General features: G+C 40.2%; 1 protein-coding gene across 2 annotated transcripts in view; it reads left to right on the forward strand.

Annotated features, from left to right (window-relative positions):
• Positions 1–250: 250 nt before the first annotated feature.
• Positions 251–20710, forward strand: part of ATF7 (activating transcription factor 7) — a 112726-nt gene continuing 92266 nt past the window's right edge. For both annotated transcript variants that reach the window (XM_083353674.1, XM_083353675.1), the window contains exon 1: positions 251–422. The gene's annotated coding sequence lies outside the window, so the exon portion shown is untranslated. The remainder of the gene's footprint in view (positions 423–20710) is intronic.

The raw sequence follows: 20710 nt of genomic DNA on the forward strand, positions 1-20710 counted from the left end.
AACTACGTCTCGAGGGCCCTAGCTAGCCCGAAGTCTACTGGCGTACCTCGCGCGCACATTGCGCCCGCCCGCTCTTCCCACGCTGGGCACTAAGCGGCGAGAAGCAGCACCCACCAACTGATCCCTCAGCCACCGCGACCCCCCTCAGCACCGCCTTCTGTTTTCCCTAATTCCTCCCACCCCCCTCCTTCATTGGCTTTGCCATGCGGTAACCCCGCCTCCTCCTCAAATCTCGCGAGGATCTCGGGTGCTCAGAAAGCGGGGAAGGGGGGGGGGGCCGCAGCAATCCAACACAGCGAGACTTGGGGGCTGCTGCTCGAGAGCGGGGAGAGTCCCGTTAAGTGTCGGCGCCAGGCGGAGGGGCCCGGGGGACTCGAGGGGAAGGGAACTCGGTCACTTTCCCTCCCTTCTCCGCTCCCGAGGTGAGTGTCTCCGTTGCTTCTCAGCTTCCCGCACCCGCTCTCGCCTCTTCCTCCCCGCAAGAAAAGCCTAACTCCTCCAAGACTTTGCGAGATGGGGTTCCGCCTGGCGGTGATTGGCAGCTCAGCCGCCTCAATTAGCGCCGCGGTCGGGACGAGTGGTGGGCCAGTCGGCTAATCAGAGCGTGAAGCTGGAGCGAGAGCCCGCCCGCTTGCCTGGAGGTGGGCGGGACTTTTTAAGGGGCTGTGAGGAAGCTCGGAGAAAGGGGCCCGGGCGGTGGCCAGGAGGAGGGGCGCGCGGCCAGGAGTCGGAGTGATGGGCGTGCGAGAAGGAGAGAGTTCGGAGCAGCCTGGGTGGGTGGGTGGGTGGCCCAAGGCTGCTTCTGGCACACGTGTATGGATAGGTGTGCATGTGTGTACGTACCTATATGTGCGTGTGTCTACACACACACACACATGTGGTTGAAACGGCTGGGAATGAAAAAAAAGAGTCCGGGGGCTGAGGTTTATGAGAGGCAAAACAGCATCATCCTGAAGGAAGGAAACCTGGGTGCTGTTACTGATCTGAGACGATTACAGTTCTTGCAAAGACTTAGTGGGAAATACACGTCCCAATAGAGAAAGCCCCCCCCCCATCAAAAAAAAAAAGAAAAGCAAGCATATTGGAGGTTGTTGTACAGTATACTAAAACAACAAGGGTGACTCGATCGGGCCTTAAAAGATGCTGCAGAGTCAGCGAATAAGCTTTGGAAAGCCCTCCTAGCTCACTCGGGGAAAACTTCCATCTTTGGTGCCCAAGCAGATGCAGAGAAGGCAATTGCAAGTTCCTTTTAACACACACCTGTGAAGTAGAAATTAGGGGTAGCAAGTCTCCCATCTTCTCTTTGCCTTACTGGGCAGTGTAGCTGATGGAGAAGTTGCCGGATTGCCCAGAGGGAATCAAGTGAATAGCAGTTGCTGCTCCTGTGGTTATTGGCTTGTCCACGAAATATCCATTTCCATGTGAATGTCCAACCCTTTTGAGAGGGTATGGGGTGTCTATAATGCAAAACGTAATGGGTTAGGAATGGGAAACGTGTACAGAGATGGCTTCTTCTGAAAGTACTGCAGTTTTGCTTTTCAACAAGCTGAAAAGGACGAGTGTTGCTTATGTTGCTATAGGAGGTGCTCCCCACCCTAAAAATGGTGCTACTCTGCTGGTGCTGTTATATAATAACTATAGAGGCATCTGCATCCCATAACCCTTCTTCAGCCCCATCAAATGAGATTGCCCAGTAAAAGAAAGACCTCACATCACTAGTAGAGTGATGCTCCTGAACTGTTTAAGGGGATAGCATAAATGAGTAGAAGATAGCAAATGTTTGCTCACCTGAACTGATAGTCAAGAATAGTTGTTGCTGTGGGAAATTGCTGTAAACTAAAATCTTCTTTTTAGATTGTACAATAGCTAAGTAGCTCTGTCCACCATGACAGGTGTCTTTTGAGCTGTTGCTCCTTACTTTTTCTTATCTCACTACTACTACTACTACTACTACTACTACAGTATATAAAGGAGTAGGGCTGGCAAATAAGCGGTGATCACTACTTTTTAAAAATAACATTCACTTGCCAATTTTGAATGGGGAGGAGGAAATGATGCCTGCATCATGGTAGGTGCCAGTAAGGCAGTCTACTCTAGTGGAATGGATAAACGTGGTTGTGACAGCATAGAGGGTTGATGGTTGCTGCTTTGCCGTGTCAGCCAGTTAATTGAAATTGACATCACTGGGACCACAAAGATCTGTGCTTTGGCAGCAGCCCAGCAACTCCAGCTAGAATCATCATGGAAAAGATAGTGTCCATTTGGGAACATTAATTGCATCTTTGTCAGCCCCTTGAGTTGGGTGCAGACATTATTTTCTTTTAAGGAATGTTGGAAGTAGATTATTCTTTCTGATTGGCTTCATCATTTTTTTTTTGCAACATAGCATGCTTATTTCACACCATCAGATTGTATTAAAGCACTAACTTCAGTTGATTGATTAGTTTATCTGAATCTAACTGGGGCAGTGGTAGACTAGGTTGGAGCTAAAAATACTATACAGAGAGTCCTTGACTTATGAACACAATTGGGACCAGAATTTAAGCAATGCGGTGGTTAAATGAGTTGTGCCAGATTTCATGACCTTTTTTGCTGTGGTTGTTAAGCAGATCACTTCAGGAGTTACATGAATCCTGAGGTCATTTGGTGAATCTGGCTTCCACTGTTGACTTTGCTTGTTGGAAACCAGCTGGCAAGGTTGCAAATGATGATTATATGACCCTGGGATAGTGCAAACATTGTAAATACATGCCAGTTGTCAAGCACCTGAATTTTGATCACATGACCCTGGAGACCCTGCCAGGTTCATAACTATAAAGCACATATTTCAGGGCTATTGTAACTATGAACACTAGCTAAATGAATGGTTGTAAGTCAAGGCCGACCAGTATAATATTTGGAAATATATATTTTAATATGCATACCTGATTTAGCAAGAGCTTACAGTATCCACAATGATACAAAAGATGCTTTGTAAAAAAAAAGTCCAAGATATGCACTTACCCCACTATCTTGCTTGCAAGTGCTTTCATTTCAGTAGCAGTAATTGCAGCTTGTTTTGCTTAGAATAATACATGATATTTGTGTGGCTTATTTTAAGAGCTCCAGATGCTTCACACAGAACCTTAGCGACAACAGCAGTATGGGAAGTATTCTAATCTAGTCTGAATAGCTATTCGGAAAATGAAGAATAGTGGTTCCCTATAGCTGCATGGTCAAGTTTCAGTTAATACAACATTTGAATTATGGATTTACAGGCTAACCTTTCAGTCATTGAATTAACATTACTTTTTGTCCTGCAACTTCATATGTTGGTGGTTATGTTAAACCCATGTTTCTTCATGGGAAACAAATTGATAAGGAATAAAAATTGTCAAAATTGAGAAATATTGTAATATTGTATTTTAACATGACAAGTTCCTTTGCTGACTGAAGTTACATGAAGCAATTTATAATCAATTTTAATTTAAACTATCATTATTAACTATACATTGTAGAGTGTTTCATCAGACACTTACTTGTTATGTCCTTGCACTGAAAACAAAAGCTTTACTTCAAATAAATGAGGGATGGGCTTCATCTGAATATTATTAAGCTTATCTTATATTTGCAAACTATGGGGGAAAGGGAGACTGGCAGGGGAATTGAGGAGATGGAAAAAGAGTAGGAAGGCTTAGGATGATTAATTCCTCCTTCATAATACCTTACTCCCTGTAAAACTTTCAGATATGAGGATTTCTCAATTCTACAATTGGAAAGGGAGATTAGATACTAAATTCTGCTCAGATGCAGGGTCTTCCTTGTCCTTGACCTGGACTATAGAGGGCTGAAAGCTAAGGATTCTGCGATGCCCTATTAGCTATACAGGTCTTAAGTATTATTTTTTTCCTTGACAGCTGGCCCTGGTATTAGCATATGTTGATTTAATATATTGATGTCATGTCAGAGGTTTTTCACATTGCAGCATTGAATGTGGCTAAATCAAAGTGAAATTACTCAAAACTCGTGAAAATTGTGAAGAAAAGTGATTGATTCAAGATGTTTCCTGTGTACTTAGCCACTTCTTTTGCTAAGAACCTCATAGAATAGCACTGTGATTTGACAGAATTGTTTGAGAGCATTGGGCATAATGGGGCTGATAAATATATTGAACTGTCTTTGGGTAGAAATTAATATATTGCTTTCCTAGCAAGTGTTAAGTAAGTTCTGTTTCTGAATCAAACATTGTAGATATGTTGGCTGTGTCTGAGGACTTGGAAAGTGTACTTTTGTAAAGTTTTGACCCATTAGAACAGGGGTGTCAAACTCAATTTCATTGAGGGCCGCATCAGCATTGCGGTTGCCCTCAGGGGGCCGGGTGGGTGTGGCCAGGGTGGGTGTGACCTACTGGGTGGGCGTGGCTAGAGTGCGTATGGCCTACTGGGTGGGCGTGGCCAGCTCTACATCGTTCGCATCAAGGGTGCCTATGGGAGCCTGGGCAGGAGTGGGACAGATCTGAGGGTCTCTGGCAGAAGGAGGGTCTCTGGGCCAGGGCCAAGGCAGCAGGGGCCGTTCCCTCACTGTTTCCAGGATGGCTTCGTGGGCCACATGAAACCACTTCACGGGCCGGATCTGGCCCCCGGGCCTTGTGTTTGACATGTCTGCATTAGAACAACAAAATAATGGGAATAATGTAAGAAGAGTCCATTAGTTCAAATATTAAATGGCATACATAAAATGATCAACCTGTTTTATCCATTAGTTTGCTAAAATGAAGTCCAGCAAATTCAGGGTTTACTACAGTAACTTCTGGTAACTCTATGGACATACCCATGTTGCTTTGGTGCAATATGGAAGTAGTTTCCTTTGCCTTCTTCCAGACCATTAAAGTTATGTTTTAGTGTGACTTATCATTATCTTCCCTAACCTAAGTGCCTTCTTAGTAGCTAGATTTCCAATTTCCAGAACTGTTAATAGGTGTACTTGCTGACAAATTTTGTGAATCAAATACTTTTTATTTTATTTATGTATATCCTACCTTTATTATAACTCAAGGTGACGAACATATCCAACATACCTTCTCCCTCCTATTTTATCCCCAGCAACAACCCTGTGAGGTGAGTTGGACTGAGAGAAAGTGACTGGCCCAAGGTCACCCAGCTGGCTTTCATGGCTAGGGCTGGACTTGAACTCGCAATCTCCCAGTTTCTAGCCTGGTGCCTTAACCACTAGACTTTCTCTTATCCAGAAAGTGTTCAAGTAAGAAAATCTGTCTTGCATCAACTGGGGAAAAAAATCTGAAACTTTAGGATTTACATTTTTTGGTAACCATATCTTGATATCAATATTTGTTCCACCTATCAAATATTTCTTATATTATGCAACGCTCCTACCTAGAAGTTACATAATGCTCACCTGGATGAATAAAAGAAGATAAGTAGCATTAACTACTTAACAGTCTACACAGTTATCTGTAGCCCAGTAAGTAGAAAAAGTATTTTTATTAGGTAGGAATAAAATGTAGGCTTCCATTATGATACAAGAATGAGCAGATTTATTTTCAGTACATATACAGTTATTACCCAAACTGAGCATGCAAGACTTTTCTACTGGCCTAATTGTCTTTTAAGTATTGTAAGTGATGTCAACAATTGTGTTTTTACTATACTTTTGTTTGGATGCCAAAAATCTGAGCTTGTCGTGTATATTTAACCACCTGGCTGCTAATGGGAATTAGGAATGGTTTGCAGTAAAGCACATAGAACTTCCTCCAGACAAGTGAGTAGGCCAGTGATGGTGAACCTTTTGGAGACCGAGTACCCAAATTGCAACCCCAAACCCACTTGTGTAGTGTTGGGTGCCGGGTGGGTGTAGCCCATTGGGTGGGCGTGGCTGCAGTGGTAACGGCAAACTGGGTGGGACTAAAAAATTCAATCAATTCCAACTTTGCGAGATCTTTTTTTCCCGCAAGAACTTGAAATTGATTGATTGAACCTTTTTTTTTGCACACGGCGGCGGAGGCCTAAAGCGAAAAGGTTTTATAAAACCCAGATGAAGGGCTCTGCGTGCCACCTGTGGCAGGCATGCCATAGGTTCGCCACCACAGGAGTAGGCTATTAAAGAGGAAGTGAGATCGTTGTCCTTTCTTTGCCAGCCTTTAGCTACTGTACTAGCAGAAAAGGAAGGGGATTCTTACCTTCCATACCGTCTGTGTAAGAAAAGTAACCAGGCCATGGAGTAACAGCATATATATTTTTTCCCTGGTTGAAAGTAGATGAGTAAACTAGCAGTTTTTTAGAGCTTGATAACGATATTTGGATAGAGTTGGCTTAGAATAAAGGCCAAGTATATGAGCTGCAAATTCCAATATTACCCTATCTACGTACTCACAACAACTCACCATTTTCGGTCACAGCCCCCCTTTTTTTATGGGCTGGATTAGTAAATAAAGATTTCAGAAGGCGGCGTTCAAAAACCTATCTCTGCATCATGACAAACAACTAGCATGTACATATCTATGTATCCATCAGTAGGCAAGTTTGACATGAAATAACTTTCCCATGTGTTTGTAGTATGAAATCTTACACAAAATTGATTTTGTATATCCATATTAATTTTGTATTCATGAAAATATATCTTTGTGAATCCTTCCTTTTAATTCAGCCAGTTCTGTCTCTATAGTACATTATGTTCCCACACATATTTGCATGTCAAGCTGCCTTAAGCATATTATGCTTCTGTGGAAATAAGTTTTTATTGAGCAAGTATTTACAAGATGACCAGGTAAAGGAAAATTTTCCCATCATTTTACAAGGTATGGAATGTTGAGACTTTTGAACAGGGCATCCCAAAATAGTGGCTGAGGAATGCTGTTGCTTATTCCAAGTACACTGGTTGTATAATTGCTAGGATCATAACTAAATTTTGCTTTATGATTCCACAACAAACAGTGTAATTGCACTGTGCTAATAGTTTATTATAGGTATATCTAAGATTTTGCAAGCATGTTCAGTTGATAGTGTGGGGATTAAGAGAATTACATTATTGCCAAAGCCTTTATAGATAGGAAATCTTGGATGGCACTGTGAGTTCATTTGTGATCCCGGTCATAGTAGTTTTTATGAACAGGTTTGGGAATGCAGGAGCTTTGCTTTTTCATATGTTGTAAATCTCAGGCTAATGCCTAAGTCTTTTGTGTAGTTATGGATTATGGGGCCCCATAACTAAGGCTTTCACTATTGAATCAATAACCAGCATAAGTTTTTTTGTACAGCCATCTAACATTCAGTAATGCTTCGGTTTCAATAATACAAATGTTATTTCCTATATTTATATGGTGTTAGAATTTCTTCCTTGTTATATTTTTGGGGAAAAAATATCCAAAGTAAATAAGATTATAAATCAAAATGACAAGTGTTTCAATGTTAAAATAGTAATCAAAATAACAATTATAGAAGTTTCCTCTTTGGGCGCAAATTCTTTTCCTGAAGTACTGAATCTATATAGGTATGATTTTGATACTTTTCAGTAGCTATGGAACGGTAGTGTAGTATTAGCCAATAATACTAGATATTTGACTAGACATTTGAAACTTGTTCTAAGAAAGACATGCTAATGAGGCTTATTTATACTTTTTTAAGTCCTAACAAGGGAACAATTATGTTTTCCCTCCATGTATTTACAATTATTTTGACTCATAATAGTGATTTAAATAAAAGCATTCCTATTTGAAAGCCTAAATTACTCAGATTTATTCATGAATTGTGTCCCTAAAGCACAGTTTGAGCTAGATTCGAAGTTTAGCCTTCCAATTTGAATTACTAATTTAAAATCTTCACGCTTCAGTATATGCTAGATGTTGATAAAGCTTTAAGCAATCAAATCTGTAGACAGGTCATTTTTTGTTGCGTTTCTACCCCAATCAATTATCCTCATGACTTAATTTGGAAATTGCATTAAAAAATCTAATAAACTAAGGGCATTATTATGACTATGTTTTAGCTAAGATAAACTATTGCATTTATTTCTGACACTTTTTTGTTAAATTAGTTGAAATAATCTCAAACATATATTTTTTAAAAAAATGCAGTATTAGTTTTGCTTAGTGAATTGGTATATTTGTGATAGCTCTGCTTTACAAAGTATGTTTTGTTATCCATAGGAACATGTTAGAGTTTCTGCTATGAAATTATTTAGCTTTTTTCCTAGTCCTTTTATTTACACAATAAGTAATAAGAATCTACAGGTAGTTCCTGAGTTATGACTGTAATGGACCCTGTCCATTGTGATCATAACTGGTGACAGTCGTAAAGTGTGCCAGCCACAAGACCAACTTGATTTTACTATCTTTTTTGCTATGGTCATTTAACGAATACTGTGGTTATTAAGCAAACCAGTGGTACTCTTTTCAGCAAAACTGTTGTAAAATGTAGTCACATGACTGGGATGCTGCAAATAGCCATATAGAGAGAGCTGATTGCTGAGTGCACAAAGTTCAGTCACATGATCACATGGGGGTGGCGTGACTGTTGGCACTTTGAATACAGGTTGTAAGTACCGCCCAAGTAGATCCATCAGAACTTTGAACAATCACAGGTTGAAGATTACCTGTATTACAAGAAGTAATAAGTAATCAGGATCTATTTATATTTTTGGAGACCATGTGAGTGCCAATATCATACACTGGGATTTTCAAATGCCTTTTTAAAATGAAAGTAAAAAAGGACATTTACAGATAGTCCTCAACTTATAACAGTTCATTTAGTGACTATTCAAAGTTACAATGGCACTGAAAAAAGTGACTTATGACTGTTTTTCACATTTTCACATTTCGACTGTTGCAGGTCACCTGATCAAAATTCAGGTGCTTGGCCCGCGACTCATATTTATGACAGTTGCAGTGTCCCGGGATCATGTGAAGGTCCCACCTTTTGGGACCTTCTGACAAGCAAAATCAGTGGGGAAGCCAGGTTCATTTAATAACCATGCCATTAGCTTAACAACTGCAGTGATTCATTTAACAATTGTGGGAAGAAAGGTCATAAAATGAGGCAAAACCTAACAACTGTCTTCCTTAGCAACAGACATTTTGGGCTCAATTGTTGTTGTAAGTCAATGACTACCTATTATGTTGCTAAAATTGGCTAAGAAATATTTGCCAATAAATGGTGGCTAGAGAATCCTCTTGCATCCTGTAATCTAAAAGAGTAGCATTGTCAAAAATGCTGTAAAGAATGACTGGCTGAGTTGCATGTTTCCAGTCTCCTCAGATTTTACTGGGAATAAGGGAAGAGTGAACACACACATATATAATTTTCAATATCATTTTGCTTGAGTCGTGTTTTTGATGTTTGATCCCCTGCGCTGTAGGATGCACATGGCATTCTGAGAGGATGATGTTGTTTATAGCAAAGTTATTAAAATATATAGTAAATTCCTTCTCTCTCCCCTTCTAATTAGGGCTGTATAAAAAAAGGGGTAAACTTGTTTGTCTGACAGCATCAGTTTTTTGCTTTTATATTTTAATGGGCTTATACCATTATAAATCCTGCCTCAAAAGGCGGTATTGGGGAACAAGTAGAGATCCAGCAGTCCATCAATAATTCTCACTTGATTGCAGTACTCTAATCTTGTTTTTCAAAATGCCTATTTAGACATGAACAATTGTGAGGAAACATTTATTTAACAGTAAGGAAATTGGGGAACAGTCTGAAAATAGCAAATGCTGCAGTTTTGCTAAATCCCAGGAAGCCAACATTTCCTGAAATCTCAAGGTCCCCCTTGGGAAATCATACTGAATACAGTCTCTATTCATATGCCATTTAGAAAACTATGGGCATACTCTGAGCTAACTTTTTTAACTTAGTTTCCATCAAAACCACAAGACCCATCATCTCTAGCTATTATGTTGTACTCTTGAGGTGCATTGCAGCCTGTAGAGTTTAGATGAGAATAGTTGTGAATTAACTTTGAGCAAAAAGGGCATTCTTTTTACTGGATGTACACATTGCTGTCTATGCAGAGTCGCTGAATAATAAAACAAAAATAATAAAAAGGCTGAAAATTTAAAATCGTGTCCTGTTGTAGGCCTCTGCAAGTCATTTAACTTCTGCAGCTGATACTCCCCTTTTGATCTGTTCCTGAAAACTGCAAAGAATCCAACTTTTTAAAGAATCGAAATGGCTGTTTTGAAGCTTTCCTGTAGTCTTCGGGATGAGTGGAAATTCTGCCAGGATTGGTGACAAAAGGCTTATACAGGGATGTCCAGAGGACCTTCAAAGGATTTCGTAACAGCCATTCTGGCAACTGGGATGGTTGGAGCATGAAGAATAGATCCAGTGGGTCATTTTGCCCCCTCCAAATGATTTGCACATGCCTTAACAAAGTTTGTTTACTGAGCCCAGAGCTAAATAAATATTAGCATTCTGTACAAGGTGGTGACTCCAAACTACATTCAAGAGCATATATAAATCAGTGTAATAATCCAAACAAAGTATGGATCAGTGTGGTTAGGTTATCTTCATCTAGTGCTCTAGCTGACAAACCACTCAGAACAGAAAATAGGCATGATTTACAACTGCAGGTACTTTTTAATGGGAAAGGTGAATTCAAGTGTTCTGTGACATTACGCACTGTTTGCTTCTTTTAATCTTTCTTAGAGCAGGTTGTCTTTTTTTATCCTGTATACGGAAACTATTCATCAACAGTGCCTCCTTAATTAAGGCCTTTATGTCTTCCAGTAACTTGCCAGATACTTTTTCCTTGGGACTTTATTGATATTTCTCTTACTCATTCTTCAATATCTTGCAGATATCCTTCTGCAGTATTTTGAAATTGTCATTTTCTTTATCAAGCTCTGGAGTAGGAAAGATTTAAATCTTGAGATCAAGATCAAGACCTTAACAGGGTAATAGGTTTCTTGTTGAAGTTTTGTGAATTACTAGTTTCATTTTATTTATTCTATTGGATACATTTCTAGCCCTCAATGAATATCTGGGATTTTGAGAAGAAATAAAGCAATAATTAGAATGTATTCACAAAGAGCCTTGGTGGAGCAGTGGGTTAATGCCTCCTTAAGTAACACCAGCTGCCTGCAATTAGTGCAGGTTCGTATCCCACCAGGCTCAAGGTTGACTCAGCCTTCCATCCTTCCCAGGTAGGTAAAATGACCCAGATTGTTGGGGGCAATTAAGCTGACTTTGTAATTGGGGTGTGTGTGAAAGCCCTAATAAGCAGGCATATACATAGAATGAAGGCTACTGCTAAGCTTGTAAGCCGCCCTGAGTCTTCGGAGAAGGGCGGGATATAAATGGAATTAAAATAAAAAATAAAAATAAAAATAAAAGAATTGTTTTAATATATGTTTTAGTTCTTATGAGTTCTTGTTGTATGATTTTTATTAAAGATTTTCACAGAAACAAAAGATAAACATGAAATAATATAAAGTAAAATTAAAAGACAAAAGGGAAGAAAAAGTGTGAAAAAGTAAAAAAAATACGGTATATAAAGAAGCAATTTCCTATTTTTACAGCAGTTACAAACAAATGTATTTATCTGTCCTCCTTTTTTAAAGTTATATCATAATACACTTCTTCCCATATTCAACCCTTTTAATCAACAAATTTATAAATCATCAATAAGGTAGCAATAGTGCATTGAAATTTAAGAATCTTTTCCACTTTGGATATCAGTTTGAAATCAGGATTGAAGTGGGGAAAATGTAACTCTGCTTTTGATACATTTATGAAATGTACCATATTTCTTAAAAGTATCCAAGTTAAAATATTTACAGTGTACTAATTCACCAATAAGTGAATTGGATTATAACTGTAACAGATACAGCAAAGAATGACAATTTTATTCAGTGTTTATTACATGGTTCATGTTGACAGAAGGAAACTTGGAAAGAAAGTGTTGTGTTCATATACAACAGACATGTCAAACTCACGACGTCATGTGACGTCGCACAACGTATCGGGACAGTTTTGCCATTGCCGGCAATGGGGTGGGCGTGGCTTCTGGATGACGCATCCGGCCTGTGGGCCTGCAGTTTGACACCCCTGATGTATAACATAGTATATTATAAGGATGAGCTGCAAAACCCTTCCTGCAGAACTCCTGTAGGAGGAAATTAGAATTATTTCCAACCATTTTAGACAGCAGATTTAAAATCTGTAAGTGGAAATCTTTCAAACTCAAACCATATTTTTTTTAGTTTGCATGTTTTCACTAATCTTACATGGTAGGTATCATTCTCTATCAGACCTGTAGAAAATGTCACACAATGCTGGCAATCTTCCATGAGCTCCTTGAAATGTTTGTACAGTTGCTGAAATCTTATACATCAGAACACTGAAATTTTGAAAGGTTTTACCTGACAGTGATTTCAACAACAAGGTGTAGCGTAGATTGGGAGCATCTCTTGATAACACATGTCATGCCTTGGTAGCCTGGAGTAGTCCAAAATAAGAGTAGTATGTCTAACATTTTAATGAAGCATATTTTAAAAGTTTGGCTTACTTATATATTCCAGATCCAGTCAGGCACTAGACCAGTGATGGTGAACCTTTTAGAGACCGAGTGCCCAAACTGCAACCCAAAACCCACTTATGTATCGTCAGGTGCCGGGTGGGCGTGGCCCATTGGGTGGGTGTGGCCCATTGGGTGGGCGTGGCTGTGATGGCAGACGGGGTGGGACTAAAAAGTTCAATCAATCAATTCCAACTTTGCGAGATCTTTTTTTTTTTCCGTGAGAAGTTGAAATTGATTGATTGATTAAACCTCTCTTTTTGCACACAATGGCGGAGGCCTAAAGCGAAAAGGTTTTATAAAACTCAGCTGAAGGCCTAGGACTGGGGCTGTGGTGTGTGTGCCCACAGAGAGGGCTCTGCATGCCACCTGTGGCACACGTGCCATAGATTCGCCACCACGGCGCTAGACTAATACGATGCCCCAGATTCCAACATGTAGTTGTAGTAAAGGCAAAATAGTTCATTTTACTTCTCCCTAAGAATTTTATATTACTTTGTAGTAATATTGAGCAGTTAAAGTATAAATAGTAGTGATGTGTTTCTATATCTTTTGTACAATTTTCCCCAATCATTCAGGAACTCAAGTTTGTTGAAACAGAACTATTCTATTGCAGCAATACAATAATTAAAACAGGAGATAGCAGCTAAAATCTTAATTATTAAACAGTCTGTTGCACCTTATGGCAGAATATATGCTGGAAACAATCCAGTTCACACCCCCCCACACACTTGGAACATTCTGTTTTGTTGTTGCAAAGCAGAAGTTCTTTGGTAAGAAGCATACTGGTTAAAAAAAGTGGTACAAGAAAGACTACAATATTGCGATTCTTTGGTATTCTGAAATTTGTTTTTAAGCTTTTGATTAATATAATGTAACTATGGGCTCCAAGATCACTGCAGATGGGGACTGTAGCCAAGAAATTAAAAGACGCTTGCTCCTGGAAAGCCATGGCAAATCTAGACAGCACACTAAAAAGCAAAGACATCACCCTGTCAACAAGAGTGCGTATAGTCAAGGCTATGGTCTTCCCAGTTGCAATGTATGGCAGTGAAAGTTGGACCATAAGAAAGGCTGAGCGCCAAAGAATTGAAGCCTTTGAACTCTGGTGCTGGAGAAGACTCCTGCGAGTCCCTTGGACTGCAAGGCGATCAAACCGGTCAGTCCTAGAGGAGATCAACCCTGACTGCTCTTTAGAAGGCCAGATCCTGAAGCTAAAACTCAAATACTTTGGCCACCTAATGAGAAGGAAGGACTCACTGGAGAAGAGCCTAATGCTGGGAAAGGTTGAGGGCAATAGAAGAAGGGGACGACAGAGAATGAGGTGGCTGGATGGAGTCACTGAAGCAGTAGGCGTGAGCTTAAATGGACTCCAGAAGATGGTAGAGGACAGGAAGGCCTGGAGGAATGTTGTCCATAGGGTCGCGATGGGTCGGACACGACTTCGCAGCTAACAACAACAAACTATGTTTAAGGGGCTCCATATGAGTTCTTCCTACCCTGGGCTTCACCATTAAGTTGTCATTGAAAGAATATGTCTTTTCACCGAAAGAAAATCTTACTCCCATTTTTAGTAATGGTTTGTTTTGTTTTATTACTGCAAGCCATGATTTGGGTTGATATTCAAGCCCAGCTTTACATAGTAAGCCATGATAAGGATTATATGGTTTTGGCTTGATAAGCAGCCATTGTTATTTGTAAACTATGCTTTATGACTTAGGTGTCTGTGCAGAAAAGATCACTATAGCTTTCAATATTAATAGCCTAGCACACTTTGGGATTCTAGTGTTACTTAATCTGAGTTCGCCTAGGTTGTTTTAATTGTTTATAACTGGTTTTTTATATATATATACCACTCATAGTCCTTAGTTTAGATGGGTGGCTATAGAAACCAAACAAACATCAGGGTTTCTTCCTTGTGGCTTGAGTGAGCCCAAATTTTTATTTTTACATAAACATTCAGATAGAGGAGCCGAGGAATCTCTCTCTCAGTCCAATTCATCTCACAGAGTTGTTGTGGGTGGAAATAGGAAGAGGAAAGTATGTTGGATATGTTTGCCACCTTGAGTTATTTGTAAAAAAAAAAGGCGGAATACAAATTGTGTGTGTGTGTGTGTATTTACTTATATATGTGTATTAGTGAATTTACATTTTTTATTTACAGGTTTTTTTTATTAAAAAGTTTTAACATACAATTTTTCCCCTTACAAATCCCCCTCCCCCTCCCTTCTCCCTCCCCCCTTCCTCTCCCCCCTCCCCCCCTTCCCCCCCCCACTTCCCAGAGCTAAATACAAGGTATATATATATAAAAAAAGCAAACATAAACAACCATAAGCCAACAACCCTAAACTCTCAGATCTATCACTCTCTAGCTTATATAGGATAAAACAAACCTTAATAATATTAAATATATATTAAAAACAAAAAGAAGAAAAAAAACAACCCCAAGATAGAAAGGAAAAAAAGGAAAAAAGAGTTATTCAAATACTATAATACTTCTTAACCCTATACTTATCCTAAATAGACTCCATCCCTTTTGTCCATTCCATAATATAACATTCTTACAAATAATCTTTCAAATTGACCAAAATCTTCGCCACCTCAACCAAATCAGAAAACTTTAAAGTCAACTCTTCTGTAATCGGCAGTTCCTCTTCCAGTAGTGAGCTATCAAAAGTCTTGCTGCCACATCTATAATTATTCCAAACAAAAAAAAAACTTTATTTACAGTTTTATATCAAAATAAATACATGTTCTACCCAACCTGGAAATGGGCTAAGAAGACGTGTTGCAGGTGTCTTGATAAAGAGCATATGTATGAGAACATTATCAGTGCTTATTAGTGATATAATTATTAGTGAAATTCATTTTAAAAAATAACGGATGGATTACGTGCCATCAAATCATTTTCAGCTGCTAGCTATCACATAAAAGATTTTCTCAATGGCATTCCATCACCACAATAACTGAGTCCATCCAACTTGCTGCAGGTACCCCCCTTCTCTTTCCTTCCACCTTTCTCATCAGTAGAGCATCCCTGCCACAATGAGACAACACAACAGGGCTTGTGGGGCAGGAATGGGTAGAACTATATAGGAGAAAATAGATTGCAAAAAGTATATTGGGCAACATGATATACAAATATCTAAATATATATAGCAGTGGTGGCGAACCTTTTAGAGATCGGGTGCCCAAACTGCAACCCAAAACCCACTTATTTATCGCTGGGTGCCAGGTGGGTGTGGCCCACTCAGCCTTCCATCCTTCCAAGGTAGGTAAAATGAGGACCCAGATTGTTGGGGGCAATTAAGCTGACTTTGTAATAATGCCGCTTGGGGTGTGTGTGAAAGCCCTAACAAGCAGGCATATACATAGAATGAAGGCTACTGCTAAGCTTGTAAGCCGCCCTGAGTCTTCGGAGAAGGGCGGGATATAAATGGAATTAAAATAAAAAATAAATGTTGCTCGTGGGGAGGGACACCTGTGGGGGGTGGGCAGGGTTGGGGCAGCTCCAGGAGGTCTCTGGCAGGTGGGGCGGTAGGCAGGAGACTCATCCTCTGGGGTGAGGCGAGGCAGGGTGGGGATGCCATTGCCATGGGGCAAGGCAAGGGCTGGGGTAGTGTCCATCCGCAGCCACAGTCTGCTGGCCCCTCGACCGGCACACTCTGGAGCTCTGCAGCCCATCACCAGCAGTTCAGTGAAGCCGCCTCCGAGATGGATGTTTGGCCGACAGCTGAGGCGATGCAGTGGGTTGTGCCCAGGAAAAGGAGAGCATGCGAGGCCAGGAGGGATGGGATGGGGGGGGGAGGAAAACCAGCCGTGCTGGGATGCATTCAGCCACGTGAGACCTTGGTGAATTAGCAGGCGGCTGGTTGAAGAGGGACAGTTGCCACCTCCGGGGCGTGGCCCGGGTGCCCACAGAGAGGGCTCTGAGTGCCGCCTCTGGCACCCGTACCATAGGTTCGCCACCACTGATATATAGTTTATGCAAACTTTACGAAAAAGGTTTTTTGCTTTTAAATCTTTATAATTATTGTCTTACTCTTTACTGTAATCCTTCTCATGCCAACATCCTTTTTAGTTGTGCTGCATTTTAATGAAGAATATTAAAATATTTCTAGAAAATATTGCTGTATTGTGTATAGTGACCATCATAACCTGACGTAGGTTTTTAAAGAAATAGATACTGATTTCTTGCTAATTTTTCTGTTTGGGAATTTTATAGCTTAAATTGGCAGATCTGTGCTAGCATCAGTCTGCTAAAAAATAGAAACGAATCCTTATGCTGACAAACAATATTTTTTAGAATGTTTGCAGAACATTTTAGAAATGACAAGAATGGTTTTGATCTCAAATTCAAATTCTGGTCAACCTTTAGAACAATTTAGAATCTCTGACTGGGTTACAGGAATACTAAGACTTAGATTTTGAAGACTTTGTAACAAAATGCTTGTATGTATACTGAAAATAATTTTCTTAGATCCCTATTATAAGTAGCAGGGATTTCTCATCCCTTTCCTCTTTTTTTTCCAAATTTATTCTTCTGGAAATTCCTTGAATAACTCTTGGGGAGTTATAGGAAAGAGACAAAAGCCAGGTTTTACACAAGAGAGCAAGTGCTTCTGTAGTTCTCCACTCTAATTACAGCCTTTTGTGTTTTACCCATGCAGTTCTGGTACATTAACTGCCAGTAGTGAGATTTAGGAGCAGAGCTGTGGGCTTCCGCTGCATCCAGTTTTGTCACCTCAATACAAAAAAGATGTTGAGACTCTAGAACAGGCATGCCAAACTGCCGGCCCAAGGGCCAGATGCATCACACCAAAACCGTGCCCACCCCATTGCCGGCAATGGGAAAAAAGTTGTGATATGTCGCGACACATCATGTGATGTTGCGAGTTTGACATCCCTGCTCTAGAAAGAGTGCAAAGAAGAGTCACAAAGATGATTAGGGGGCTGGAGGGTAAACTATACGCTGAACTATTGGAGAAACTGGGAATATCTAGTGCAGGGGTGTCAAACTGCCGTCCCGGAAGCCACGCCCACCCAATTGCCGGCAATGGCAAAATCGTCCCAATACTTTGCGCGACGTCACGTGACATCGTGAGCTTGACATGTGTGATCTAGTGTAACAAAGGGAAGGACTAGGGGTGATGATAGCCATGTTCTGATATTTGAGGGGTTGTCACAGAGAGGTGGGGTCGATCTATTCTCCAAAACCTGCAAGGGCAAGACAAGTTGGAAGCTTATCAAGAAGAGTTCCAACCTACAACTGAGAAGAAATTTCCTGACAGAATAATTAATCAGTGGAACGGGTTGCCTTCAGAAGTTATGGTTGCTCCATCACTGGAGGTTTTTAAGAAGAGATTGGACAGTCATTTGTCCAGAATGGTATAAGGTCTCCTGCTTGAGTTGGGGATTGGACTAGAACAGGGGTCCCCAAGCCCCAGGCCGTGGACTAGTACTAGGCCGTGCCGTGCCAGCAACTGGTCTGCACAAACAAGCAAAGCCCCATCTGAGGGATTCAGGCAGCACACAAAACCATACACCCTCCAGACCGTGAAAAAAACCTCTCTCCACAGAACTGGTCCCTGGTACCCGAAAGGTTGGGTACCTCTGGACTAGAAGACCCCCCAATGTCCCTTCCAACTGTGGTATTCTATATTGTAGCTGCTCATGTTTTTCTGTGCACTTATAGTCTCTTACGTATTTTCCATTTTGTTTCTGTATGTTGGCATTAGTACAAGCAGTCCTGGGCTCTCAATCATTCATTTATCAACTCTTTGAAGTTATAATAGCGCTGGAAAAACTGACCTACAACCAGTCCTCACACTTACAACTCTCATTTAGCAACTGCCATGATTTGCTTAACAGCTGGGGCAAAAAAAAACACATCATAAAATCAGGCACAACTCATTTAACAACCACCTTCTTTAGTAGTGGAAAGCGTGAGGATTCCTCTCCATTTAGCTACTTCTGGTCAATACATTCTCCAGCCTACATCAGAAAGTTCAGTGAGCATGGGAGGAATGTGTTTCCTCTGAAACCTTGTCAAGGAGCGATGTGCTTTTGGAACAGTTTCAGAGCACAGATTTCCTTTCTTTCACTTTTTTAGCTAGGGAGATTTTGCTGCTCCGGCAAGATGAGTTGTTCTTGAAAGCAAAGAACTAAGGGTTCTTTTTAATGACTTATTGTAACCACTGCTTTATTTGGTTTGTTGGGAACTGTATGGTTTTCCAGGATGTTGACTTAGATTTTTTTTCTTACAGAAGCACATCCTGTAGCATGTGACATAGTAAGAAAGTGCCCATTGACATACAACCTTAATTTTAGTACATTGAGTGGTCATCTTGGCATTTTACTTTGTGTACTTTTATGAAACCTGTTTGTTGTGCCTTGAAGTTTGGGTAAAATTTACAACACATATTGGACTAATTTATTGGTATCATGGCTCTGTAGCTTGCTTATACTAGACGCAGGGGTAGGCAACCTTGGCTGTTTTGTGACTCGTGGACGTCAACTCCCAGAATTCTTGAGCCAGCTGGCTCAGGAATTCTGGGAGTTGACGTCCACGAGTCATAAAAGAGCCAAGGTTGCCTACCCCTGTACTAGAGTTTTAGCCTCCCAAACTCCCAGCATGCCTTACAAATAACAGAGGTGAGAAAGCCCTTTGTCTTCAGACTTACGCCATAAAAACAAAAAATGAAAGAAAAATAAATTGAAGAAAAAAAATGTAAATGAGATACCTTTGCAGACAATTAGTTTTAATAAGTGGTTATTGATTCAATTAACGTTTGTTTTTCCCCTGCCCTTTTTTGGACTGGTTGAAATATACATGCATGTTCATACATTTACCTGTGTGTCATATAGATACATTCATTGGTGGAGAAGAGAATATCTGTGATGGCTGACATCAACCAATAGACCTAAAGTAATGGAGGTATGATAAAATATGCCTTTACACGAAACATGATTCTCAAAAAAACAAAAAGTTCTTTAAGGCATATTAAAGTTGACTTAGGGTTGTATTTTATCGGGTGGGTCAGAAGTGTGGGAACACTAGAGAGAAAGAATGCTTGTGTGAATGCCTCAGACTACTGTAAATCCTCTTCCTCATCAGCACTGGGCAGAAAAATAGTCTTCATTATATATCTATTCTGGTAATCTGGTTACATTTATCATGTCAGTAAGAAATTACAGGAAACTCTGGGACATGGATTGCAGTTCTAGCAAGCGCCCATGTTGGCAAAGAGCAGCTCCTTAAATCTGTTGTTACACAAGATGTCTCCCAATTTAAACGCTGGGGAAACTAAAACTAATTACCGTATACAGGTACTAGTCAAGAGTGGCTTTTGTTACTGAGCATGAGAAATGAAGCTGCTTTTTAGACATAGATCTTTGTTTATTTCAGGCATGCAAAGTAGTTAGCAGTCTCTTGCCCGAGGCAGGGGAAGATACTTGAAAGAGGCATTTATAACATTTTCCCTTTAACTGTTATTAAAATCTATATTAAGAAACACAGGATCTGATGGATGGAAATACATGAACTTGAAGTTTTAAATGGGATTCCTGACAACCGGCAACCATTTGGAATGCACCTTAAGGTCCTATATAGTAAGTGGGAAATTCTGCTCTGCACACCAGTTGCTCTTGCTAGCTGGAAAGCTGCTCTTCCAAAGATCGGCTTCATGAGGGATCTTTGGGTCATGTCTTGGCCCGTAGTGAGGCAGCAGTTGGAAGTTCATTTCATTCTTCACAACTGAAAATTGTCCTCATTTTCACATTTGTTTTTATTGGAATAAAGCATTCATTTTCCTTATGGTAAGATGTGACATTGGGTTGAAACCGTACTGAAACCTTATCTTTGGCTTCTTTTTGAAAATATTTTTTGAAGTGCAGCGTGCTGGACTTTGTTGGAGTTTGTCTTCCTAAAATGGTGACAAGCTGAAAGGCGAATACTAGGAATGGCTGACGGGTCAGTTCCTCAGATTTTTCTTCTCATCGGTTTTGTTCATCTATCAACCTATCTCTTTCTGATGTTGATAGTGCCTAGGCTCAATTCCTGAATGTAAAATAGTTCTTGAATGTAAGATAGAGGCAAATTACAATGCTTTATTTCATATTATACATATATCTACGTATATACTATTTTATATATAAACATATATATTTGTGTGGTATATAAATACTATGAATCAACAAACAT

This window comes from Vipera ursinii (genome assembly GCF_947247035.1).
Source record: "Vipera ursinii genome assembly, chromosome: 2".
Taxonomy (NCBI): Eukaryota; Metazoa; Chordata; class Lepidosauria; order Squamata; family Viperidae; genus Vipera; species Vipera ursinii.